The sequence below is a fragment of the Bos javanicus genome, chromosome 7, assembly GCF_032452875.1.
Source record: "Bos javanicus breed banteng chromosome 7, ARS-OSU_banteng_1.0, whole genome shotgun sequence".
Classification (NCBI taxonomy): Eukaryota; Metazoa; Chordata; class Mammalia; order Artiodactyla; family Bovidae; genus Bos; species Bos javanicus.
Genome location: NC_083874.1, coordinates 3204398 through 3221551, shown reverse-complemented (window position 1 = coordinate 3221551; position 17154 = coordinate 3204398).

Here is a 17154-nt window from a genome sequence, read left to right as displayed (position 1 = left end):
ACACACACACTCACATATACACCCAGGAGAATGCACAGCTCCCAGGAGAACACACACACTCACATATACACCCAGGAGAATGCACAGCTCCCAGGAGAACACACACACTCACATATACACCCAGGAGAATGCACAGCCCCCAGGAGAACACACACACTCGCATACACACCCAGGAGAATGCACAGCTCCCAGGAGAACACACACACTTGCATATACACCCAGGAGAATGCACACCAGCACCCACGTGCGTGCATGGCTGCCAAGTGCAGCATGGGCGTTCCCTCAATTTCTGGCTTGGAGCTGGTGGAGTCTGTCACCAGCTGAGCCCCCCTCCCTGCTCCTGAACTCAGGGAAGCTTTATTAGAGACAAGGTGGAGGCAGCGGGCATATGGACCCCAGACCGACCCAAGAACCTCAAGTGTCAGCCCAAAGACTCAGGGGCAGCCGCCAGGTCAGAGCACACGAGAGAGGTGCGGGTGGCCCTGCATGTGCACACCGTGGGCCCAGGGGCCTGATTTACAACAGGGCTCCCGCACATGTGTCAAAGTCACCATGTTAAGCACCAGCATAAAAATAATATATAGGTTACCGCAACGTTTTTATGACCTTCCCCGGCCCTGCGCTGGAATGCCGGGATCCAGCAGGTGAAATAACACACATGTCAGCGCCTATGCTGTGCTGAGTGCACGGGGAGCCTGGGCAGCCAGGACGCTGAGCCTTCTTGAGGAAGCAGAACCAGGGTGGTGTCAGGCATGCCCCTGAACTCCAGAGAATCTGCAGCTTGGACCAGGGTGGTGCCGGGGTATGCTGCAGGTGGGGCTGCCCTGTGGGCGAGCAGCAGAGGAAGGCTTGCAGCCACTGTGGGAACCAGAGGAGGCCAAACCAATGCAGGTAGCCTTGTCACAGGGAGACATAGCCCTTGAACTCACGACAACTGCTGGCTGCAGCAGGGAGACAGGGCGACGTGAGTGCTGGGGAAGCTGCAGACATCCTCCCCATGGCATCCCCCTGGGACAGCTCCCTTGTCTGCGAGGAAGGAAGTTGCAGAGTCTGTGAGCAAAGCCCTGTAAAACACCTGGACAAATCTCACAGCATCATCTGTCTTGACACGCAGGCCAGCCAGGTCCTGGAGTCAACAGGGATTGTCCTTTCCCTCTAGGGCTGGGAGAGCGTGAAGACCCGAACCACCAGTTTGCAGGGCAGCCACCCCGTGTGCCCACAGCACACGCTCCTGAGTCCACTCACCCATGTACACGCTGTGCCTCTCCAGGCCGGGGGACTCCTCCTCTGAAGCCTTCCTGAACGGGCCCCATATGTACCAGGCTCCAGCTTCTAGAGCCTCAAGCACAGTCTGGTCAGTTTCAGCCAGTTGTCCTGAGTTCCCAATCAATGGCCAGCAGAACCTGAATTTGGGGTGCTACCCACATTGGGGTCTCACATACTTTGAGGGTCCCAACAGGGTTAGGGAGTTGGCCTGAATCACACAGGCCAGGCTGGCAGGAGAATGTGGCCATCAGGGGCAGGTGGGACTCAAGAGGCTGCCCCCTAGGGCCCCAGGCCTCCCCACTGGGGCTGGCTGCAGATGGACAGAGTCCAGGCTCAGGCCCCGAGCTGAGAAGGCCCTAGCTTGGTGTGACCCTGGGGCTTAGAGGCTGATAGAGCCCTTCGTGAGATGTCCCTGACACAAGTCCAGTCCCTGGGGCCGTGGCAGCCCTGTCTTCCAACCCTGGTGTCCTTCAACCTCTGCCTGTTAGGGGCCCAGGGTGGAGGACCCTCTCTGAGTGTGAGGCATCATTAAGGAGGCTGGGGTGGGAGGTGGGGTCAGCCTGCCCCAGGCTACTTCGGACTTTGGGCGGGGGTGCTCTGTGAGGTTCCTGAGCACACCAGGGCTCAGGAGGCCAGGAGTAGGGGAGTCTGTGAGCAAGGCAGCTATAATCCAGAAGCCTGCACACGAGGGCAGGAGAAAGTGGCTATGGGAGGGCATTGGAGGGAGTCCACAGAAACATACACAGTAAATGCCACCCCCCGGGAGGGCCCCTCACTTTGGCAACTTGGGCTGCTGTGGGCCCCATAGATGCTCACCAGCCCTTCACACATGCCAAGTCCTGTTGGGGTCCTAGGATGGCAGAGGCAACAAAGCCAACCGGAACTTCAGCCAAGGCAGTGTGGGGCTGGGCCAGGTGGAGAGTCAGACAGCAGACCAAGGATGGAATTTTCACAGGACATCTAACAACGGCCAAGAAGAAAGAACCAGGACTTCAAAAGAAGATACTGGGACAGGACCCTCCAAGGACAAGAGAATAGAACTGCCTGCAAGGCCCCTGCTACAGAATGGGACAGAAAAGACAAGTATGAAGGGCACAAAGGCCAAGGAAAGCTGGCAGAGCTCACCCTGGGGCCGGGGTCTCTACTGCCAGGGCAGCTGCCGGCAATAGGCTCTTGTGGTGTGGACACTAAGAGGCCGGTGCAGTGCGCCCTTGTACACGCGGGCCCGTCGAGTTTTCCACAATAGCACCTTGGTATCTTAAGCTCTGCGTACTGGACTAGACCCTTGCACTTCCCTGCCAGGAAATGGGGGCTCTCCTGTGAGAGTGAGGACCGTGTGAGTGCTCTCAGACATGGAAGGGCGCTCAGGGTGACCTCCAAGAAGGGGACGCAGCCTTCGGCTGGGACCTGTGCTCTCTCACTCTCCCTTTGCCAGGACCCCTCCCCACCCCGCCATGCTGTGAGGAAGCTCAGGAGTGGTTGCGCCCCACAGGTTCCGGTCCCTGTGGCCGCATGGTGCAGGGATTAGCTGTCCGCCAATTCCTGCCCAGTTGAGAACCCAGAGTAGGGCAAGCGCTGCTGCTGGGACAGCTGCATCTCCGGAGCGGGGGTCACACAGCCCCCATCCTGAACCAGATGGCCGACAGCAGGTGCTGGCTCTAAGACTGTGGGCACCACTTAGCGAGCTGGCCTGGACCCGAGCCTGCAGGCCACAGGGCAAGGACTGGGAGGGAAACGCTGTGGTTCTGGATCACACCCAGCCAAAAAGGAGATTGGGAGGGAATTCTGGGAGTTCATGGGGAGAGGGAGTCCAACTGAAGGCAGGGGAACAAGGAGGCAGAGGGCGCCCCAGGACCCTTGCATGGCTTTTCCAGGCACTCCAGGTTCTCCAAGGGAGCTGTGCAGGGCTTGCCTTTTTTTCTGCTTTTCTGAAGTCCACAAGAGCTTGTATCATATTTATGAACAGGAAAAAAAAAATTTTTTTTTTAACCTCTAAGTGGCTTCCTGCCCTCTGAGGGCCAGACTCCAAGTCCGGCTCCCAGAGTACTGTGTCTGCTGCTGCACCAGGCTTCCTCTCCGTCCTTACTCAGGTCTTCCCCCTCCTCCCCAAGGCCTCCCCACACTGGCCTTCAGGCAGTGGCCCCGCCCAGGCTCACAGGGAGGGAGAAGAATGGCTTAGGGCCCTCACAGTGGCCTAGGGAGGGAGGAGGCTTACCCCAGAAGAGGTGAGCCTCACACATCAGGCATACAGCCAGCATCCTGGAGCAAAGGGGAGACAGATAAACCCTTCAAGGCCACATCTCAGAGTCCCAGGGCAAGTCTATGGAGCCAGGACCCACAGCCAGGGCCAGGGATGCTCTCAATGACTAGCTCAACAAGCTACACCAAGGCTCTGGAAAGGGCAGAGGGGCCAAGGGCCGTCAGAAGTCTCAGGGCTATGTCTCATTAAAAAGAATGAAATAACATCATTTGCAGCAACATGGACGAATCTAGAGATTGTCAAACTGAGTGAAGTAAGTCAGACAGAGAAGGAGAAAGGTCGTATGACATCCCTTATATGTGGAATCTGAAAAGAAACGATACAAATGAGCTTACTTACAAAACAGAGAGACTCACAGACTTAAGAGAATGAACTTATGGTTACCAGGGAAAACTCTAGGGGAAGAGATAACTCACTCCTTTAGTTCGGGAGTTTGGGATGGACATATTTAAAGTGGATGACCATCAAGTGGTTAGCACCGAAAGCTGGGAGAAGGGAGGAAGCCTTGCTGCCAGATAAGCCTCCCTGAGCACATGCAGGTTTAGTGTGAGAGCCTGAGCAGAGGTGACCTTGGCCAGAGCAAGCACTGCAGCCTCAGCCACAGAAACCCCCAGGAGGAGCAGGAGCTGCTGCAGGCGGGTGAGCCCCGAGGAAGGTGTGTAAAGAGCCTGTGGGGAGTAACACGGGGGCAGAGGGGGTTGAGCCTTGAGTACTCCAGCCTGGCATTTAGGGCTTTCCAAGGGTCCCTCTTCCTGGTAATGCTAACCTCTGCAAACCCATAGGGCACCGTGCTGGCGCAGCAGGCACCTCCTCCTGCAGGAACTTCCCTGACCACTTTCTCCTTGGAGCAGCCACCCAGAGGTGGGGAGAGACCACTGGGGGTGCAGGAAGAGTCCACAGTATGGAGTCCTAGGGGCAGGGGGAGGCCAGTCTAGGATCTAGACCATGTTGGGGCATGTAGGGGGTCCCCAAATGCCCACCCTTCCAGACCCAGTCCAGGGGTCCTCTAGCGTGGGGATTGCTGGTGCTGGTCCCCGCCCCCAGCCTCTCTGCCCACCCATCCCCAGTTCTCAAACATTCACAATCTGGAAACAGCAAAGATAAAACAGAAACAAGGCGAAGGAAACCACTTATCCCCTGGAGCACCTTGGACATGTTTCTCTTGGACATTAAAAAAATAAACCTATGTGTTGGAAACATGGCTTGAAGAATGAGTTTTCTCTGGTGAAGGTTGGGCAGGGTGGCTGCAGCCTGCAGGCTCAGAACAGAACACGGATCGGACTGCCTGGCAGCACAGATGCGGCCTGCACCCAGGACACCCCCAGGGGGCACGGTGCCCATGGTCCATTCAGGACACATTGCACCCACGTGCCGTCTGCTCCCGTGGGTCATAGAGCCTGCAGCTGCATGCCCTCCTGTGGGGCCCTTCTCTCTGCCAGTCGGGAAGGGAGCACATTCTCATGCTCATGGCGTGTGGGCACGCGGAGGTCTAAATGCACAGGCACGCCCATTCAGGAGCCTATGCCAGCCACCTCAGTGACATGGGGGGCCCCTGGGAGCTTGGAGGGCAGGAGAACCTTGGGGACCCAAGGAGGGAAGGCCTGATAGGAGGAGGAGGAGGAGATACGGGGCAGAGCCCCCGGCCAGGCTTCTCATGAATTACATGCCCACCCACCCTGGAGCCCACATGGCCCAGAGGCCCAGAGTCCAGTGGGTGACCAGTGTTCAGGCATTCACACCTCTCGTCCCCCTGTGGTACTGTGCAACCACGAGGGGCACATTCCGTTTGGATGGACCACTGCACAGGGACACAGGCAGTTGCCTGGATCTGCCTCCCCTCTCCCAAATCCAGGTGGACCTGGCCATCCTCACTGTGACCACTCTCAGTCCCAAGGGCAGCAGCCCAGGACCCTAGGCATCCCAGGCAGGGCCTGATGCTCACCCCCACAGTCCCCTGGATTCCTGGATCTCAACTAACTCCAATCTCAGCTTCCTTTTCCAGCAGGAACTCCATGGGCAGTGGTGGGCATGTGGAGCCTGTAAGAAGAACCAGTCCAAGCCTCTGTTTCCTCCAAGTCTCAGCTGTCGAATGAGGCTGGCCTGGAGGGCAAAGTCCATCTGGGTCCCCAAGGCTTAATTTCTTGTGTTCTGTGCAAGGGCTAGATCTAACAGGCAGGATTCTTCTCACTGAGTGCCTCTGGGCTGGCCCCCCAGTCCTCACTGGGAGCCTCACTGGGCAAAGGAGATTGCTGTCTGGTGTCTAGTTGCCCCTCTAAGCCAAGTACCCCAAGAGCAGTGTCTGAGCTGTCAGCCAGCACAAAGGAGAGGATGAAGTACGTTTGTCTGTGGGCTGAGGGGACAGGAAGTGCATGGAAGCATTCTGTGGAGCCTTAGCCTGCTCCCTCCCCTCTCCAAGCCTCCGTTTCCCTACCTGGATGTCCTCCTGACATCCAGCAGTTCAGTCATTCATTCAGTCACTAAATGGTTCATTTACTCTGTCCCTGCCAAGCCCCTGGGGCACACCAGCAGGAAGCAGAGGGGGCAGACCAGGATAGAACAGCATCTGGGGGCCTAGACGCTCATCTGGGGGTGAGAGTCTGTCCTCCCTTCAGGGAGTATAGTCAGGGAAGGAAACCCGGACCAAAGGCATTTGAGATGGGCTTCGCAGTGCAAATAGGAGTTCACAAAGCTGGAAGGATCCTCTGGGTAGTGGGGGACTTGAAGGAGGGTGGTTCTTCGAGGTCAGGGGCTTTAGTCTGAACCTGGGAGAAATGAACAGGGCAGAATGAGGGTCAGAAGGGTCCGGGCAGCTCCTGAGGGTGGTAGGAAGGGCAGAGTCTGTAAGACTCCATTAGCAATAATGCCTCCCCCTTCTCCAGAGCCGTGGCCCCTGGCCCATCCACCCATACCTCCCACACGTGCAGGCCTCACCAAAGCCCATGGAGGACACAAAGACGCCACCCAGTGTCTTGGCCCTGCCCCACGCAGCCTGTCCCAAGGGCTCCCACCTCATCACCCTTTCAAGAGGACAAGGCCTTCTGCTCAGGGACAGGTCTGGGACCACTGGAGTTCAGAGAGTCCTTCTTGGCCTTTGGGGCAGCTGCAGGGATCCCAGTTGTCCACAGATCCCCTTACTGCACTTGAGGAGGCCAAGCAGAGTTCTGAGTCCCAGCTGCAGGGCCTGTTCCTTGGAGCCTCTCTCACTCTGACAGTGTCAATGTCTTCACCCAGGAAATACGTCCCAGGTGGCACTAGTGGGAAAGAACCTGGCTGCCAACGCAGGAGACATAAGAGGCGTGGGTTCATCCCGTTGCTCGGGAGATCCACTGAGATGGGCATGGCAACCCACTCCAGGATTCTTGCCTGGAGAATCCCATGGAGAGACAAGTCTGGCAGGCTATACAGTCCATAGGGTCGCAGAGTTGGGCATGACTGAAGTGACTTAGCATGCATGCATGCACCCAGGAAATGGGCAAACCAATACCACCAACACAGGACTGTGGCAAGGGCCACCCAAGGCACTGGATGTGATGTCCATGTCCACCCTCTGTCAGGGGCCCGAGCCCTCCCAGGACAGTGGATGCACAAGTGGGGGCCCTAAACTGCTCAAAGTTAAGAAGAAGCAGAGCCGGCCCTGAGCTCACACTCCTTTTTCATTTATTCCCTTTGGATTCATTTTACCACTCAGAACACTTCCACCTTTCAAGTATTAATGAACTACATTTTTTTTTCTTTAAAAACATTGAAATTTGATTCTTAAAATCTCCCTTGCATGGGCCTAGAAGGAGGCAGAAAGTCCTGAGGCAGTACATCCCCCATGGAAAACCAATAGAGCACCCCTCCTCCGCAGGCTAGGAATGACATAGAAGACAGAATGCAGAACTCTCTGCCACCCCACCCTGGGCCTGTGTCGAAAGGCAGATTCTGACTGCCAGGTGTGGGGGCGCTGAGAGCCTGGTGAGGCCAGTGTGCAGCCCACACTCTGAACAGGAGGGACCACAGCAACACACATCCAGTCTTGCTAGAGGGGCCAGAGGCGGCTAAGCCAGGCCAGGCAAGGCCCAGGTCAATGCAGTGGCTGAGCTCTCTCCTTGTGGTCCAGAGATGGCTGCTGCACGCTGAGTCTCATGTCTCTACCGCAGGTCAGAAGAAGGGAATGCGGACAAGAGACAGAATGGGCCACAGAGAGGGCCTTTCTTCTCCCATAGAAGTTTCTCCCAGGCAGGGGGACAGGCCTCCTCCCAACCCCTGCCTTCATCTCTGGCCACAGGGACTCCACCAGGAGCCTCAACCCAAGGTAGGATGGATGGGACGCTGCCACTCTTCACTGAGGCCCAGGGCAGGCAGGCCAGGACTCAGAATGGCACTGGGGCTCGGGAAAATGTCCCTGAGAAGATGACACTTGACAGAAGGATCCCGGGGGTGCTGAGGGAGAGTCACACCAGGCCCATTGGGGCCACAGACCGGCAGAGCACTGCAGTCCCGGGTGGGAGCTGTGGGAGGACGTGATGAACTGGGTCTGAGCGGTGCAGCGAGTGGGGGTGGGGTCTTCAAGGGGCCAAGGGGAAGGGGCATTCCAGAGTGGGCAGGTGGGGGTCCACGTGAACAAGAGTCCGCAAAATCACCCATTGTGTGCCTGTGGCCATGCCAGGACACCTCTAGTGGGAACATGCACTTCATCTGCCAATATGCTGCACAGGAGGCTGGACTCTGGGCTTCAGGGGTACATGCAGCAGGAAACCAGGCCCTGTCTGGGCCCTGAGGCACCTGTTGAGTCCCAAGTGGCTGGAACCAGGACCTAGGAGGAGTGAGGGAAGCAAGCCGCGGTCTGACCATGCAGGGCAACGCTAGTGCAGACATCCTTCTGCAGGCTCAGAGGCCCAAGGCTGGAGCAGGCGAGCCGCTGGGGTTGCTGCAAGGGTCAGGGCAGTAGATGCCCACAGAGCCCTCACCCCAGTGTGCAAAGGAGAGAGGGGCACAGTGCAGGACCTGTGTTTTACGGGGGAGCCCTGGCCACACAGATCCCCTCCACAGGTTTCCCCAGCCAGGCTTGGAGGCCAGAGATGACGCACGTCCCCATGCTGCCCCTCATGCTCAGTGAGTCCTGGGGGTGAGGGCCTGCCAACCACTGACAGATTCCAAACCATCTGTCATGTGGTGGCAAATCCCTCGCTTCCTGAGCTAAGGAGTGAGGGGCTGAGAGCACGGAGAGGAAGTAGGGGCCCTTGAGTGGGGACACGCAGATGATTGGGGTGTGGGCTACACCCTACCCAGAGATCCCTGCAATGTCCCATGCCGTGGGGAGCTCCCTACCTCCCAGAGCAGCCCACAGTTCTAGGGGGGACCATCTCCCACTTCAGGTCTGCCAGGACTAGACCCACATTGTGAGCCTCGGGTGGAAATCACGTCCTTTCTCCAGGCTGAGTGACCCCCAGCCTGGCTGTTGCCAAGGGTCAGTGTCAGCCTCATAGCAATCTAGACAACGAACAAATGATTGGATGAATAAATGAATGGGTGAACAAATGAATGAATGGATGGATGGATCCATGGATGGATGGACAAATAAAAAAATTAGTAGATGAATGGATGGATGTATGGGTGATTGGATGAACCATTGACTGAAGGAACGAAACATCTGTTCCTCAGCAAATACTTCCTGGCACAAAGGGTCAGGGTGGCTAACAGGTGGGCACCAGTGAAACGCCCAGCTTCCTGCCTGAGGAGCAGCCAGGTACATGTCCTAAAGGAGATCCAAGGCTCCGTCTGCAGGCCAGCCCACCCTCCTGCCAGCCCTGGACACACATGCATGCCCATGGGTCTCCTTCCTCACCTGTCAACCCTGAAGTGGGGCGGCAGGAGGTAGCAGAGCCAACCATCAAAACCCCTGGGATTTCGTGCATCATAAACCTCCTGGTGCCTCAGTTTCCCCACCTGTAAAGTGGGACCAAATAATTGTCCTCCACTAGGGTTGTCTAGTCAAGGCTATGGTTTTTCCTGTGGTCATGTATGGATGTGAGAGTTGGACTGTGAAGAAGGCTGAGCGCCGAAGAATTGATGCTTTTGAACTGTGATGTTGGAGAAGACTCTTGAGAGTCCCTTGGACTGCAAGGAGATCCAACCAGTCCATTCTGAAGGAGATCAGCCCTGGGATTTCTCTGGAAGGAATGATGCTAAAGCTGAAACTCCAATACTTTGACTACCTCACGCGAAGAGTTGACTCATTGGAAAAGACTCTGATGCTGGGAGGGATTGGGGTCAGGAGGAGAAGGGGATGACAGAGGATAAGGTGGCTGGATGGCATCACTGACTCGATGGACGTGAGTGTGAGTGAACTCCGGGACTTGGTCATGGACAGGGAGGCCTGGCGTGCTGCAATTCATGGGGTCACAAAGAGTCGGACACGACTGAGCAACTGAACTGAACTGAGGGTTGCCTAGGGCTTCCCTGGTGGCTCAGAGGGTAAAGTGTCTGCCTGCAGTGCAGGAGACCTGGGTTTGATCCCTGGGTCGGGAAGATCCCCTGGAGAAGGAAATGGCAATCCACTCTAGTACTCTTGCCTGGAGAATCCCAAGAACGGAGAAGCCTGGTGGGCTATAGTCCATGGGCTTGCAAAGAGTCGGACACGACTGAGTGACTTCACACTCACACACACAGGGTTGCCTAAAGGGGATGGTAAATATACACACAGTCATGTGGCCATACATAGAATCGTGAAGCTATACACAAAGCTACAAAGCCAATCATGGAACCACAAAGCCACATGCAGAAACCACGCATGGCACCAGGAATCTACATACAAAACCACGACATTGCACATGACCACACCTTTTGTCAGTCACAAGAAGCTTGCACAAAAACTACACACTCACATGCACACACATCGGGGAACTCAGGGCTTCTTCTGCAGCCCCCAGGGCAGGGACTCAACAGGTCCCAGAGAGAGTGGTCCAGCCTCCCACGCTGTCCTCAAATCTAGCCTGGCCCAGCCTGTTCCCTCTGTCACACCTTTCTAGGGTTCACCCCTCTGTGAGGCTGTTCAGTTCTCCGTGATCCCTCCTCCAGGAAGCACTCTCTGATGGCTCAAGAGAAAATAGATCTGGGCCCCCTGATGTAGATGGTGGCAGTAAGTTGCAAGAGGACTGGGGCAGTGAACACGGCCCTCTGAGCTTGCTTGTCCTGGGTGCACATTGGGCTGTGAAAACACTCACCAAAGTTCCCTGCCACCCACAGTTCATGGCTCTGCCCCAGATGTGCAGAACTGCCTGGTGCCCCAGGGCCAGGACGCTGGACCAGGCAGCATGTGGCCACTTGCTCTCTGAAGCAAACCAAGAGCTCAGACTTCATGGCCTGCTCCCCTAGAATCTGGAGATTTGAGGTCCTCTCAAAGAGCCCTCCACAACTTCTGGGTCCACAGCCTGGGAGACAGGGCATGCCGAGATTTTAGCCTCTCCTGGGACCCCTCCCACCTCTAGTACTCTCTGCCAGGAGCATTATAGAAGGCCACCAGGCTAAGGCGGATACCGGGTGAGCAGAGGCCCAGCTTATCTGGGGAACCTATCATCTGAGGGAGGGAGAGCCCTGAGATGACAGCGGAGATACTGAGGCTGCCACATTACGGAGAAAGGAGGAGGTGGGCCTCGTGAAAACATTAGGAGCAAGACCCTTCTGGACTTGGCTGGTGGATAAGAATCTGTCTGCCAATGCAGGAGACACAGGTTCAATCTCTGGTTCAGGAGGATCCCACCTGCCGTGGAATGGCCAAGCCCGTGCACCACACTTACTAAAGCCCATGAACCTAGACTCCATGCTCTGCAACAGGAGAAGCCCATCCACCCCACTAGAGAGGAACCCCTGCTCTCTGCAGCTAGAGAGACCACATGCAGCAACGAAGACCCAACGAAACAAACAAACAAAAAATCCTTCCAGCACGAAGCTCAGGACCAGCATCGAGTGCCAGCCTGCCTGGAGACAGACACCTGCGATGGAAGCCCGGGTCTACAGTCGGCCTGAACCCACTGACCACATCCTAGGGCCCACAGCAAGCCAGACCTGGGAGCTGAGTAGACGATAGATGGACTGTCAGAAGTACTAGTGGGTGATGAAGGCTTAGTTTCTGTATGGCCAAGTATAAATGAGTAAGGTGGGTGGGGATGGTCAGAGGGTGAGAGACAAGTGAGTGGGGGTGGAGTGTGAGGTGAGATGGCTGGGGGTGGGAGCTGGGTAGGGAGCGGGAGAAGGGATGGGGAGGGACGGTGGACTAGGAAGTGCACAGATATGGACTACTGGAGGTCCCCACTCTCTGGGAAACCAGAGCATCAAAGCTTCCACGGGAGGCTGGTGGGCATGGGCACAGAGGCCCATCCTTGTCTTCCCCAAGGGACACGACGTGCTTGGCATCTCCCACTTCGTTTGCCTCCAGTTCACCATCAGCATCTGACTCACACTGCGGTACTCCTGCACACGGACATGCACACACACTGCTGTGTGCGCGTGGCTCCTGTAGCACATGCTCACACACATGCTCCCAGTCTGTCTCAGCTCAGCACACTGCTCCCAGACCAAGCCTCTTCGCCTCCCACCCCTTCTGCTTGCCTTAGACCACCCTTCACCCACCAAGCAAACTCTATGAGCATCTATTATGCTAACTTCTGTGCGAGTCCTCACATCCCTGACTCTAGTAGAGGGGGGCTGGGGGAGCAGGGGAGGGGGACACAGAGACCCGCAGGGGTTGGGCCCAGGCAGGAGAAGCTGCCCGTCTTCAGCTCCCACATGCTGCGTGAACATCTGGGTCCCAGGACAGTAACATCCTTACCTGAGCTGCTGATGCAGGGAGGTAGGCTGGGGAATACGAGGACCCAGGCCTGGGTGGGAGGCCAGAGCACAGAGCCCCAGGTCTCCCAGACACCCCTCTACACACAGAAGCTCCCATTAGGCCCATGAGAGATGCACAGACCCTCACCCAACTCAACTCTCTCCAACCCACCTCCTAGGGCCCCCTGCCAGCATCACGATGAGGACCAGACCTTTGTGACCACCCTATCACCTCGGCTTCTCCTGGTTATGCTTCCTGGGTCGGCAACACCTGACACATTGCTTGCTCTCTTGCTATGTCTCTCTGACTCTGTCTGTCTGTCTCTCCCTCTCTCTCTGCTGAGGGACTATGGGGACGGGTGCAGTGTCGGGGCTAGCAGACCCCACATGATGCTCCATTGTTGTGGCAAACTTCCCCGCGTGCAAGGTCCAAACCCCAGGCATTTAGCCTAGGAGGAGGACACTGTCTGCTCCCCAGCCTCAGATGTGAGAAACCCGAATTCCACCCTGGGCAGGAGGGGCAGTAATCTGCCCAGCGCTGTGGAGAGGGGAGCCCCTCTGGGTTCCACGCCACCAGAGAGCACGAACCTAACAGCTGTGTCCATGGAGCACACCTGGGCAACCACACATACTTTGTGTCCAGGTGATGCGAGGCGGCCAGCCTTCCCCCTTCCTGACCCATTTCTTGAACTACTTATTCCTTTGCTCCTGAGTCCCAGTCACTGTCTAGAGCATTCTCCCCCGAGGTTGGTTGGTACCCATGACTGGGTCTGGCATGAAGATAGCTGTCTGTTCTTCTCTCCTCTGAGCTGCCTTCTTTGTCCAGTGGCATGCATATCATGGCCTTGGGCCTCAGTTTTCACATCTACAGAATGCAGCTTTGAAAAGGCCAGTCAGCAGCCAGGCAGTAAGAAATGTGTGCCCTGCAGGGTGTGGCCAAGTTGTGGGTGCCCTCAGGCCCCGGGCCCCTCTTGACCCCTCCCCAGTACCACAGCCTTGTCACTCACATCCCCAGTCTTCCCACTGCATCAGCGTTAAGGCTCTTCACCAGCTGACTCTGGGCGTTAGGTCGGCGGTTCACTCATTCGTCCTCGTGCAGTTATGGAGCGCCAACAACATACGGGTCCCTACTTCTGGATTCACAGTATCCTAGAAAAGGACCAAGTCACCCAGGCGTCTGACTGGGCACAGGGCTGGCAGCAGGGCCCCGGTCACCCTGGTGAGTAACCCTACAGGCTGTGGGAGAAGCCTCCAAGTTCCTCTCTGTCGTGACACACTCATTGCAGCCTGCGTCTCTGTGTTTCCTTCTCCAGGGTCTGCCTCTGCCACTCCAGGTGCGCCAACACTTCCCTTGCTGGACCCCACTCAGGGTGGGTCTGGTGCAATCCCGGCCCCTCCCAGCCCGCCTGGCCAGCTCTGCTCCCCCCAGCTAGAGAAGGATGACTTCACCCTGCCAGAATCCAGCAGCATGCAGTATTTACATAAATATTCCCCCACTCCTGGAACTGGAGTGCAGAACGGCAGGCAGGCAATCTGTGGGGCTGTTCAACCCCCCACCCACCCACTCTGAGTTCCAGACAGCCAGCCCAAACCTCTGTCCCTCTCTGAAGCTGCTTCTCGGGCTGCAAATGGGGCCAACTAGGCTTCACCCCGTGCACAAGTCCAACTGGAGAGGCACTGCTTCTGATGGGCTGAATGCCAGGATTTCTGTTGACCCCAGCACCATTCTCTTTTAAGGTCAACTCACCCTGATCCCAGAAAGTCCCCTTCTGCCTGTGGGCTTGAAGGATGGGCCCATCCCACTAAGAAAAGAAACATTCTTGCCCAGGGAGGCACCTCGGCCTGAGGCAGGCCGTCAAGAAGAGTATGGAGGAGGCAGCAGCAGCCTTCAGTCTTGTGGGATGAGAAGCTGGGAGGTCCAGGCAGAATTCAGAAGCCTTGAAGGGGAGCGGGCCACAGGAAAGGAGGGGACCCTGGCCACTAGGACCAGAGTATCAGGGCAGGCCTGAGGCTCCAGCCGGGTGTGGCCCTGGGCTGACCCACAAGGGAAGTGACAGCCTCGAGCTTTCTGCACCTGAGGCCTGGAGGAGAAGACGTGGTGGGGAGAGATGGTGGGAACTGGGCTTCCCTGGTGGTTCAGTGGTAAAGAATCCACCTGTCAATGCAGGAGACATGAGTTCAATCCCTGATCCAGGAAGATCCCATGGAGAAGGAAGTGACAACCCACTCCAGTATTCTTGCCATGGACAGAGGAACCTGGTGGGCTATAGTCCATGGGGTCTCAAAGAGTTGGACCCGACTTAGTGACTGAACAACCACAGCAACCACCTCACAGGTGCAGATGACCAGGGACATGTGGCATGGAAGGGGTTGTCCAGAAGAGAAGTCCAGTGTGGGTTGCAGATGAGGGCACCCTGCTGCCTCTGGGCTCAGCTGACTAACCCTCTCTCCAGCATCCGCAAGGAAAGGAAGAAGAGAGTCGTGGTGGGTGGAACCCCCTGCTCTGTGGTTGCTTCCCTCTGTTGACTTTTCCCAGCCCTCATCCAGACCAGGATCCCCCTTGGATCTCAGAGCTTGTTTTCCATCAGTTCCTTGGTTCCTCTTCTCCCTGGTTGCCATGACATTTGCTGTGGATGCTTGAGGGGTCAGCTCTGAGTGCTCTTTGCTGACACCACTCACCCAGAGTTCAAAGAGATGAGGGCCTGTCTGGGCCTGGGGCCCAAAATGCTGAGGCGTCCCTGGTCTTAAACCTGGGAGGGCTCCAGTCCTCTGGGCCTGAGTTTCTACCCTATGCAAGATTTGGAAGGACCCTCCAGCAGGTCCCAAAGCCAGACAACTAGACAGGGTTCTGTTCATCCTGGAACCATCAGAACTGCTTCAAGACAAGAGTCTTGGGCCAACACAGAAGAGAGCCCATTACTGGAGCCACTGCAGGGGACAAGAGTCCCCCCAGGGCCCTCAGAGACCAGGGCAGCTATGATCCCTGGATGGAGATATGGTGGGAGAAGAGCAGAGAGGGGCAAGGGGGCTCAGGTGGCCTCAAGTGCTCACTGACCGATACTCCCAGTGGGTAGAGGCCCCCAGCAGGAGGAGCCGCCCTGGGCCGTACCCAGAACTCCTTGCTGCAGCTACATGGGCCAAGACAGGAGCGCCATCTCAGGAGCGTGTGAGCCCCCAGAAGGGGCTGGGGCTGCCCTAAGTGAGCAAGAAAAGCCTCCTGACAGCTATAGCTGTACCAGGCTGAGGGACTAGGAGACTCAAGGCATTGTGGAGTGTCCATCAACGCCACCTGCCCTTCACCTCTCCAAGACCTCTGGGGTCTCAGATACCACCTGGGAGAGCTACAAATTCAGGAAAAACTAGCCTGAGAGAATATAGCACCTGAGGATGGGGATGTGCGAGATGGAGCTCTGCCTTGGGGACTGATTTAGGGAACACAGCCCTGCCCTGGGTCTGAGGACACAGCCCTCCCTGCACTGGCATCTGGTCTGTGGCCCTGGCGATGATCCTAATGGCAGACTAGTCCAGAGAGCCAGCTGAGCCAGAAGCCAAGCCCTTTCCTGGCCATGACCTGGGTGGCTCCTAGCCTCAGGGCCCAGGGAGGGGCTAGATTCAACAAGTGCACTGTGGGCTGGTCTGCAAGGCCCTGCATTCCCAGCACGCACTGGAGCATGTCCCCGCTGCCGTCCAAGCCTCAGCTACTCCAGAACTTCCCACAGAAGGCTAGGACCCACCCTGCCCACGCTCTGGGCCCCAGAGTCTCCAAGGCTGGGCCCTCGCCTGAGCCGCTGCCCTGGAGGGCCCTGCCACCTGGGCCAAAGCACAGAGCGGGGAGGAACTGTGGGGCGCTGTAGGGGACAGCCCCTGCCAGCACGCCCCTACGCATACACAGAGACCCAGCCTGGAAAGCTGCATCACTGCCAGCACAGGGGGCGCCAGGATTCCCCCATCTGTGTGACAGGGCAGGCCAGGCTCCCCGGGGGCCCCCAAAAGGGGCCCCCAAAGTATGCCCCTCCTGGCACTCTCCCAGACACCTTCAGCTCTCCCTTCAGGAACATGCAGAGGGTGGAGGGCTGGGGGACCCTCACAGCTGCCTCCCGATAGGAGAACCAGCTTCCATGGGGCCTGCCCGGCATCCGAGTTTACTCTCTTTGGGGTTTGAGCTTGCATGCTCCACCGCTGGTACTGACTCTATCAGCCCCTCTCAGCAGGGTTAGGGGAACAGAAGCAAGGCACCAGCTCCCTCCCGGCCTTGAGGGGATACAGGAATCCAGCTCAGCCTCAGCCGCTGAGATATTCCCCAGCACGAGAAATCACATACTTGGCAGAAATCAGACCCAGGCCGCAGCGGGAGAGCACACAGGCCCAGGTGCCCAGTAATAAAGGCTTTACGGCCTCCGTGTCGTCCTCAGTCACTGTTCATCCGGTGAGACCACGGTAAGCTATTTGGCGTGAAAATCGCCCTTCCCCTTAGGGCCACAGAGATGTCACTGGCTGTGACCACCAGTGCCTCTGCTGGTTAGATCAGATCAGATCAGATCAGATCAGTCACTCAGTCATGTCTAACTCTTTGCGACCCCATGAATTGCAGCACGCCAGGCCTCCCTGTCCATCACCTACTCCCGGAGTTCACTCAGACTCACGTCTATCGAGTCGATGATGCCATCCAGCCATCTCATCCTCTGTCGTCCCCTTCTCCTCCTGCCCCGAATCCCTCCCAGCATCAGAGTCTTTTCCAATGAGTCAACTCTTCGCATGAGGTGGCCAAAGTATTGGAGTTTCAGCTTTAGCATCATTCCTTCCAAAGAAATCCCAGG